The 10,199-nt window shown below is 48.1% G+C and overlaps 1 protein-coding gene across 1 annotated transcript in view; it reads left to right on the top strand.

Moving 5' to 3' along the window:
* LOC140547732 (uncharacterized) overlaps window positions 1-8,157 on the top strand; it is a 15,762-nt gene extending 7,605 nt beyond the window's left edge. The window contains exon 13 of the mRNA XM_072670868.1: window positions 7,970-8,157. The gene's annotated coding sequence lies outside the window, so the exon portion shown is untranslated. The remainder of the gene's footprint in view (window positions 1-7,969) is intronic.
* The last annotated feature ends 2,042 nt before the right edge of the window (window positions 8,158-10,199 follow it).

Below are 10,199 nucleotides of genomic sequence, written 5' to 3'. Positions count from 1 at the left end.
ACCTGCTGCCTAATGCCAGGCGTGGGCTATAGAGGGGTATAATAAAGCCCCCCCCCAGCATTGAGCTGTGGAGCAGTGGAAGAACTGTGTTCTCTGGAATGATGGATGGTGGAGCTCCAGCCAGTACTTCTGGGATGAGTTGTGGAGTTGGGGATGATGAGGTGGGGGTGGTGATCCTTTATGCAACATCCTGACCTCACAAATGCTCTGGCTTTGCTGAATGCAATCAAATCCTCACAGCAGTTTTCTGGCAAACTGTAGCCGAAAGCATTCCCTGGACACTTATTATTATTATTATTATTTATTTATTTATTTATTTATTTTTTTTTTAATATCTTTGATTTTCATAAGATACCATGGATGAGCAGGCATGTGTCCCAATACTTTTGTCATGCATGCTGATATACTGATTTGTCCATGTCCACCAAGTACCTATCTATATATATATATATATATATATATATATATATATATATATATATATATATAACTGATTAGCCATAACATTAAAACCACTATTGTGTAGGTCCTGTAAGTTGTGGCTCGATTTACCAGTTGTCCTTCCTTGGAGCACTTTGGGTAGGTACTGACCACTGCATACCGGGAGGAACACCCCACAAGACCTGATGCCTGATGTTTTGGAGATGTTCTGACCCAGTCAGACGTCACATTTCAGAACATCACATTTCTTGGTTCTTGTCAAAGTTGTCTCAGGTTCCTACGTGTCTTAATGTTATGGCTAATGAATGCTAACAGAAAAATGGCTGCTGTGTCTTTCCCTGCAGTCTTTTCAAGATCAGGACATCTGGGACATCATGGATGACCCAAGGGTGATTCGTGTCTTGGCCACATTCAGTGATCTTTGGACTGGCTTTGCTCCGGAGCCTCACTGTTTACCCACTGTGGACAGACGTGTCTCGGGCTTTGAGCTTTGCAGACTCGCCACACTAGAGATGTGGCTGTCAAAGAGCTGGACAAATAGGTAGTCCTAGAGTGCTCAGCTGGACCAACATGCCTTAGTCTGTCCACAGCCATCAAAGGCCTGGAGAAGCCGAGGCTGGGCATAGCAAGGGTGTGGAATCTGACCATCATCTCTCCATCGATTCTGATCTTCAGGAAAGACCTTCCTGTCTGCTGACCGTCTCGATCTGATGATCTTTTGCTGTTTTGCACACATGGACATCTGGTGTCCAGACAAGTTCATGAACCTCTCGAAGAAGAATCAGCTCAGAGTGCCTTCACTGCATTCTTTAAATGGCTGTTCTGGGTTGTTTTTTTTTTTTGTGTCCTTCTTGTTTCTTGGATATCGGATCTGCCTGCAGGTCGAGATCCAATATCCTTGCTTCTCTCAAAACACTGGTTTTACACTTGAAATATTTGTTAATTCTAAGAGTGACCAAATAAGTTGTCAGCTTAAGGTCCCGCCCATCAACCAAAAAAGAGCCAATCAGCTTGCTGGACGCTGATAAAGGCCCGGCCTTCCACAAATGGAGCTAGTCAGCTGGCTGGTAATGGAAAAAGTCCCGCCCTACAGCAAAGCGCCAATCAGCTTGCTGGTTACGGATTTGGGTCCCGCCCTTCAACAAATGGAGCTAGTTAGATGGCTGGTTATGAAAAAAGTCCCGCCCTTCAACAAAAAAAGAGCTAATTGGTTCGTTAGCCGCAGATAAAGTGCCAACCCTCAACAAAAGGGGTGGCTGGTTACAGATTTCGGTCCCGCCCTAAAACAAATGGGGTCAGTCAGCAGGCTGGTTAGAGATAAAGTCCCGCCCTTCCCCAAAAAAGGGCCAATTGGCTTGCTGGTCATGGATAAAGTCCCGCCCTTCAACAAATGGAGTCAGTCATCTTCCTGGTCACGGATAAAGTCCTGCCCTTCAGTAAAGAGCCAATCAGCTTGCTGGTTAGAAAAAAGATCCCGCCCTTCCCCCAAAATAGAGCCAATCGTCTTACTGGTAACCCTTCAAAAAAAAAAAAAAGGGCCAATCAGCTTGCTGGTGACTGGAGCCAGTCATCTTGCTGGTCGCAGATAAAGTCCTGCCCTTCAACATAGAGCAAATCAGCTTCCTGTTTACGCCATGAACGGAGGAGGGTAGACAAGGATGTGGCTCCAGCCAGACCCTGCCAAAATAAAAGTCCTTAATTCAAGCGAATCAGGAAAACAAAAATACTGAAGCTTAAATGAATCCCAAAAAAATGATGAAAACCATGATGAGCTTATTTTTATTGATCTTTTATATCAGCAGGAAAGTTCATTAAAACAGTGAATTTTGAAAGAAGGTATTCATCTAGTTCGTTATTTTGGTAATTGAGCGATGTATAATCTGAATAATTGATTATTTGCTTTAAAAATAACTCATTATTATTATTATCAAAATAATTGTTTGTTTTTTGACTTTTGACGGGTGAAATTTGCGTTGTTTGTTACGGAACATCTCGAAGGTCCGGCAGGACGCAGGTCTACGCCGTCTTGTCCTTCCAGTCGGCCGCAGTTGTTGATAATAAGACAATGTTTGTGTTTCAGAACCGAAGCCATTTCACTTATTCATTACCACCAGAAAACCAGCGGTGTTTGTAACAATATACACAAACACATCTGCGGACGTTCCAAGGAATTTGAGAGCGAGTCCAGCCTGGGTGGAACCTTGGAAACGGCGGCTTTGGCGGTGATCGTTGGGCCGGCGTGGCGGACATATCGCGGGGATCGTTTACATGTAGGAACCCTACATGCTGCTCGGTGTTATGATCGCAGTCATTATGTTGATCATTGGTCTGTAAGGATGAAGTGTGTAATGGAGCCCCTGTGGCGCGCTCACAGAGCCAGGCGCAAGGCATCTTTCCGAGAGCTCCTCGGAGAGCTCTCCTCTCGCAGCTGGCCTTGGACGGGAGCAAAAGCAATAAACGGGCTTCGGCGAGATGGAAGGATTGTAAAAGGATGAGTTCACTACCTTTATGCCTGTGCCGATCCGTCTCTGGCCCATGCTCTTGGATGCAGGCTCTCTTCTTTGTAGATCAAGAACAAAGTCCGCGGAGCATACCCTCGCCTTCTGCGGCCTTGAAGGCTCAATTGTTTTGTGGATCTTGGAGGTCATGAAATTCTTTCAGCTCAAGGGTGTCTGCCTTCGCAAAGGCCAGCCTTTTCTTTTATTAGCCGGAAGCCTGCTCGAAGAATGCTCGGGAGTTCAGACGATCCCGGCTTGACTGATGCCTTGAGGATGCCGCCCAACGCTTATCCTCTGGATCGTTAGCGTCAAGACTTCCATTCTGAAGACCTTTCCATGAGTTCTTAAGCCTGCCACAGTTATGGATGACCTTATGGTCTGTCAGCTTTTTCCTCAAGTTGCTCAAGTTCTCTTCCTTGCCTGTCTAGGAAGATTGGAATACTTCGGAGACGTCCAGTGCTGCTGATGTATTGCGACCCAGGCTCCGCAGCAGTTGTGATTCTAAGTTGGTATGAGTGATTTAGTTCAAATACATCAACGCTGAGATCGAGGAAGGAATCTTGTTTACTGTTCCCAGCCAAGAAGACGACGCTGCACATTCCAGCCCCGGGAATTGTGAGAAGTGGCGCATGGCGATATAGCCCTGGTCCAGGCTCTTTCTGACGTGCAACCAGGGCTCGAGGGTTCGGACGTTTTTTGACCGTCACAACGCATGATGGTATCAGGCCCTACCGTCTAAGGAGCTTGTTTTTGTAGGGTATCCCCCGTAACCTTTAAAACCAAAAAAATAAGTCCCTGAAGGCCAACTCCCAACCGTGGTCTCCTGACACAGACCCTTATGAAAGGCTGTTATTATAATGATGAATGGGCAGCAGTGGGATTGGTGCGTGTTAGTGTAGGAGATTAGCTGCTGTTTTTCTAGCATTAGCGGTGAGTCCGCAGCCAGCATCTGTCCTGCAGTTCTCAGGAATCCAACACTGCTTCTGTCCGGTGTGTCCGTTCAAGACGGCACCGATCCCAACCTGATCGTTTCAACTCCGATGACTCCGATGAGAGTGATTTCCTTCCAGTCATAATAAAGCCTGGGTTGCCGTCGAGGACGGGAGCGAGAAACCGAGCTTGTATGAGAATTCAACCTCAGATCGTTCAGGACTATTAAATAATTGTGGCCGCAGTCGTTCGCAGGCATGCGCTTTTATTATTGTTATTACGTTGTTCAAAAGGACTTTGGACGATGTCTCCAAGGACACCTGTGTAAACCTCAAGCCACCACCAAATCGAGATGCCGCCATGATGGTACAAAACAATGTCTCGCCGTTGCTGTCGTGCCTCTACGAGAGAGCTGCCCGTCCTCCGCCGTAGCGTTTGCCTGTTTGGCTTGGAGATGGACGTACGTTGATGTCTGAGGCCAAAGCAAATCCCATAAAAGTATATTAGCGAAAAAGAAAGGCCTCGACTCTTATATACCACATGTGACGGCGACCCCGTGCCAAGTCTCAACCAAGCAGCGTGTGAAACACCGGGCCAGCTCGACCGACACGAAGTGTGAAACCAGCTCCTCGGCCTTCCGCAGTCTGCCAGCCTGGATTCCGACCCAAATATGAAAGAAAGCCTTGGCCCTGAGAAGCAGCCTGACAGCGTTATTTGATGTTCTGCTTAAATCTCCCCCTGAATTACAGTAATATTACCCTGGAGCCTGTTTCAAACCACACTGCTCTCGCCAAGCGCTCTGTAGGTGTGACCATGAATCAGTATTTGAATACAGTCGGTGCGGCCCGGTTCGCTGCGGCGGTTCAGATGGTTCCCTCTTAATTCTAAACACGCAGGGCACTGGCTTTCATCATCTTTGAAGCAGCGTGAACTTTATTACTACAGACTCTGGGACTTCTGGGAGTATTAATGGGACAGCACGCAGTCTCGCTGATGTGATCAGTGGGCATTGAACCTCTCGATGAACCTCCAAGACGTCCTCAATCAGTGTCTCTGCTGCACTGGGGTAGCAGTAGAACACTCGCAGGGTGCCTCGGCAGAGCCGGTTCGATCCTCGCTCCCGAGTGTCTTTGGACAGCTGTTGCCTGAAGGTTCGAGAAGAGGGCTCAGGACTGGAAGGTCACTGGTTTGATCCCCAGGCTGAGGGCATAGTTTAGCAAGGCACCTAACCTTCAACTGCTTCCCGGGCAATGAGTTGGCGGCCCACCACCTTTGGGCAGCTTGAGAAATGTTCGAGAAAAGGGTTCGGTCATTGGTTCGAGACCCATGCTGAGGGTGCCCTTGAGCAAGGCACCCTAACCTCCAACTGCTTCCCGGGCACTGAGTTGGCGTCCCACCAAATTTGGGCAGCTGTTGTGCCTAAAGGTTAGAGAAAAGGGTCACGGTTCGAGCCCTAGGCGGATGGTGCCCTTGAGCAAGGCACCTAACCCCCAACTGCTTCCCGGGCTCTAAGCTGTAGGCCCATCACCTTTGGGCAGCTGTTGTGCCTGAAGGTTCGAGAAAAGGGTTTGGTCACTGGTTCGAGACCCATGCTGAGGGTGCCCTTGAGCAAGGCACCTAACCCCCAACTGCTTCCTGGGCATTGAGTTGGCGGCCCACCAATTTTGGGCAGCTGTTGCCTAAAGGTTAGAGAAAAGGGTCGTGGTTCGAGCCCTAGGCGGATGGTGCCCTTGAGCAAGGGCTGCTTCCCGGGCACTGAGCTGTCGGCCCACCACTCGAGTGTGTGTCCTCTGCCTCGAATGGGTTAAGCGAGGAGGTCGAATTCTGCTGAACTTGCTTAGTCATTATCTTCTCCTGCATCAAACCATATTTTGGTATGTTGGTGAAGAAGTCACACCTGCTGAACTCCACCGTGTTCTGAAGCTCTGACTGAGCCGGGGCGAGAGTGTAGGGTTGGGAGGGGGAGCAGCTGAAGTCATTTGTTTTTGCTGCTTCACGAGGAATGCCTTCAGGAAGCAAGTGGTTTGGAGGGAGGTGGAGGGAAATCAGGGGATTGTTGAGTGAGCAGCGGAGAAGCATTCGAATAAAACAAATGAGACTAAACATTTAGACACCGTCTGAGTACACACACACACACACTCCCTGTCCCACATGGGAATGGGGATAGGGCGGGTGTTGATGGGATGGGGCGACACGATGTGTCCACCCCTCGGATGACTTCCTAGACCCCAGCATTCCCCCAGGGCATTTGGCTGTAATGAGGTGTGTTTGTTTGGAGACCCATGTGGCGACTGGCTAGCGAAAGTTGCCCATAACGTTTAAAGAGGGTTTGGGCTTTTTTTTGTGTTGATTTTGGGCGGTTGCACAGAACTCGCTGCGATGTGCTGTTGAGTGAATGTTCCTATCAGACTAAACATTTAGAACACTGCTCTTTTGACTGTACACAATCTAGCTTTTGGCCACTAAGGGTGTCGTATTTTTGCGTATCTTGCGAGGCAGCTATGCCTATTCGGGCCCTTTATAGACGGGAATGTTATCGGTCCCTCTGCTGAATGGTGTCCGATGCTTGTCTTTCGGTTCGTTTTGTGACTCCTGGGCCGTCGTCTTGTACTTGGCTGCTCAGGCTAGTCCTGGGGCTTCTCCTGGGTCTTTCTCCTGAGTCTTTCTCCTGAGTCTTTCTCCTGAGTCTTTCTCCTGAGTCTTTCTCCTGAGTCTTTCTCCTGAGTCTTTCTCCTGGGGCTTTCTCCTGGGGCTTTCTCCTGGGGCTTTCTCCTGGGGCTTTCTCCTGGGGCTTTCTCCTGGGGCTTTTAAACCCCAAACGATTTGGCCCATCTTCTCTTGGCTTTTCGCAGGCTTTTCTGAATGTCCCATACCACAGCAGCACAGATTTGGCCCCAGTTGGTGGTCCACCTTTGGCTTATTTAGCTTGTTTGTGTGGTGTTTGTTTTGGTTGGGACATAAGAAGAGGTTTCCTAGGGATTTGGCTCCTGACTCTTGATGAAACCGCAGTCAGATTTTGCTTGCATCCACGGATGACCAAGGATTACTTTGAGTTTATCTAAAGAGAACATGGTAAACAAACATATTTGTCCAACTTGAGAGCTTTTTAAGCCAAACCTATCTCGGCTTCAGTTTCCATGCCCAAGCCCTGGTTCCCTGGATGGTGTACCTCGCATGCCTCATGAGGTGGACTACCTCTGTGGCCCAATGTGGTTCCCTGCATGGAGCATCTTGATGACCATAAATCCCACAACCACCCCGATGTGCAGCTCTCACAACTGATAGCTAGGAGGTAGTCGGGTGGTGTGTACACTGGCTCGGGATCTCTGTGAATATTTGTCCAAGATGTGTCTGAAATATTTGCCGAGTTGAGACGCTCGAGCACTGTCTGAGGCACTCATGGCTTTGGTATTCTAAAATAAACCTTTGGGGATAAGGCTCAGGAGTGAGGGGCATGCCGTCGAGTCGGACAACGGGAGTGCCAGGCACTGATCTGACTTGGATGGTTCACCTCGGTGGTCGTCGGAGACATCAGCCTTATTTGTTCGGTGCTTCTGCCCGTTGAGTGATGAGGAATGTGCTGGAGCCATGCAAGTTGTTGAGTAGGAATGCTGGGAAAGGAACAGGCCCCTTTAGGGGGTTAGTCTGTGTGATATATATATATATATATATATATACAGGTATGCTATGTCCAAATGTTTGTGGACACCGCTTCTAATGAATGCACCCGTTTCTGACACAGATGGAAAAATGTTTTAACACCCTTGATTTGTTTTTTAAATAACGAATGAGCAGGTGTCCCAATACTTTTGTCCTACAGGTACCATACTTTGTATATCTGTGAGGTAACCGCTAGGACTGTTTGTTAGGTTGTATGCCAACCCTAAATGCCTGAAAGCTCACATAAAGGAACCATCCGAAACTACTAGGCCATCGTTCCTGCTAGCGTGGAACGCCGGCCGCTGGGCAGGCCTTTTTGTTTTTGCTGTCCTTCGTCAAGTTTTAGTTCATCAATATTGCTCCGGGCAGCAGACGAAGGGTGCCGAACATCGCCTTTATGACCGTCTGCCACTGCTAACCCCATGTATGTGTGATTTCAGGCCGGGCTGTGAGGTGTGCCAGGATAAACGTGGTGCTCCCGGAGGTCAAAGAGAGCCTCCTGCATTCATCAGACAGTCTGTAAACACTCGGCCCAACTTTTCTACCGTCCAGCTTTTCCCTCCCTGTGAAGCAGAGACCCCGGCGGTGAGGACCAGCGCTGCCAGAGACTATCTAAGACTGGGAGGGAGGGGTCCCGTCCGAACTGCTGCCTGTCTCGAAAAGTTACTGAACTACCTTTTTTTTGTAATTGTTAATCATTGGTAATTTAGGCTGTCCTGGAAGATGCATGCGGGAGACTGAGCTTTTTGTGCCTTGGTTTTATATCGTTGTGAAGTGTGGTGTATGAAGAGGGGCATAAAAATAAATGCATATCCATCAACAGACATGAAGGAATGTAAGTGAACTGTAAACAATGTATACGCTGCATTCGTAGGTAACATGTGGCTTTTAATGTCTAATGAGCTATCCAGGCTAAAGTACAGCCTTTAAACATGGTGGAGGTAGTTTCACACACCGCTACAGCTAACAGTGATATCTAGCCAGGCTTAAAGTACAGCCTTCAAACATGGTGGAGGTAGTTTCACACACTGCTACAGCTCACAATGAGATCTAGCCAGGCTTAAAGTACAGCCTTCAAACATGGTGGAGGTAGTTTCACACACTGCTACAGCTCACAGTGAGATCTAGCCAGGCTTAAGTACAGCCTTTAAACATGGTGGAGGTAGTTTCACACACTGCTACAGCTCACAGTGAGATCTTGCCAGGCTAAAGTACAGCCTTTAAACATGGTGGCGGTAGTTTCACACTGTTACAGCTCACAGTGAGAGCTAGTGAGGCTAAAGTGCAGCCTTCAAACATGGTGGAGGTAGTTTCAGATTACCACAGCTCGCGGTAAGAGCTAGTCAGGCTAAAGTGCAGCCTTCAAACATGGTGGAGGTAGTTTCAGATGACCACAGCTCGCAGTAAGAGCTAGCCAGGCTAAAGTACAGCCTTTAAACATGGTGGAGGTAGTTCTTACACACTAACTGACTAACTACAGCTCACAGTGAGAGATAGCCAGTCAAATGCAGTCACCTGAAATGTGCTTCCGTTACCTGTGCTATTGTGGAAAGATGGTGTTGATGTACCCACCACCGTGGACGACATGCTACTATCATGGTGTTGCCCAACGATTCTTGTGTTGCATGTAGTAAGTGCTTTACATGCCCAACCAGGAATTGATTAAATGGCATGTTTCTTGATAGCTGTATTCAATATTGGACGGATAAACCTCAGCGCCCGTTTCCTGAGCTTCAACAGATGGGTAGAAGGGAATGTGGTTTGTGTTTGGGGGAGAAAGTACTGGGTGTGTGTTTTGACGTTAAATTACCCACGGACGCTGTTCGCACATTCACATCAAGTGTTAGTGTGTGAAGAGGGAGGCCTTCGCCATATTTGATAAAAACGCTGAAACTGAATATTTTTGTATCAACAGTGGGCATCCTTCACAGGTCAGCACCGTTCCGCCCAAGCAGCAAAAACAGATATTAATCTCCAGGACGCTATTAGATAGCAATTAACCGTCAATGTGAGCGATGCCCCGAAAATAACGGGTGATTAAGAGCCTGTCGTTTTGGCTGCCTCTCGTTCTCAAAACAACCAGCGCATTACCGTGGCTCGAGGAGCGGGATTTGAGGGCTTCAGTTAGACCTTCCATTGCTTAACTCATCATTCCTATTGAGAGGAGAACAAGATGTGGGCTGTACGGGGATTCTCAATGAATTGTCTGAGAAACAGTGACCTGTATTAAACAGGGGCCCATTGCTAAGTGCAGTCCACCAGACGTTTGCGGTAGCATTGTGTTGCATATCAGCCTCATTAAAGTCTAAAGTACAGCCTCCAAACATGGTGGAGGTAGTTTCACACACTGCTATAGCTCACAGTGAGAGCTAGCCAGACTAAAGTACAGCCTCCAAACTTGGTGGAGGTAGTTTCACACACTGCTACAGCTCAAAGTGAGCTAGTCAGGCTAAAGTACAGCCTTCAAACATGTAAGTACGGTTCTATTACAAATGCCAGGCGTGGGCTATCAGGGAGGGATATTATAAAGTCTGCCAGCATTGAGGAGCTGTGGAGCAGTGGAAGAGCTGTGTTCTCTGGAATGATGGTGGTGGAGCTTCATCCAGTACTTTTGGAATGAGATGGTTTGGGGAGTTGGAGACGAGGTGGGATGGTGATCATCCAACATCC

This window comes from Salminus brasiliensis, chromosome 25, assembly GCF_030463535.1.
Source record: "Salminus brasiliensis chromosome 25, fSalBra1.hap2, whole genome shotgun sequence".
Classification (NCBI taxonomy): Eukaryota; Metazoa; Chordata; class Actinopteri; order Characiformes; family Bryconidae; genus Salminus; species Salminus brasiliensis.
The sequence above is the reverse complement of the archived record's forward strand: the minus strand, read 5'-3'. Positions and strand labels throughout refer to the sequence as shown.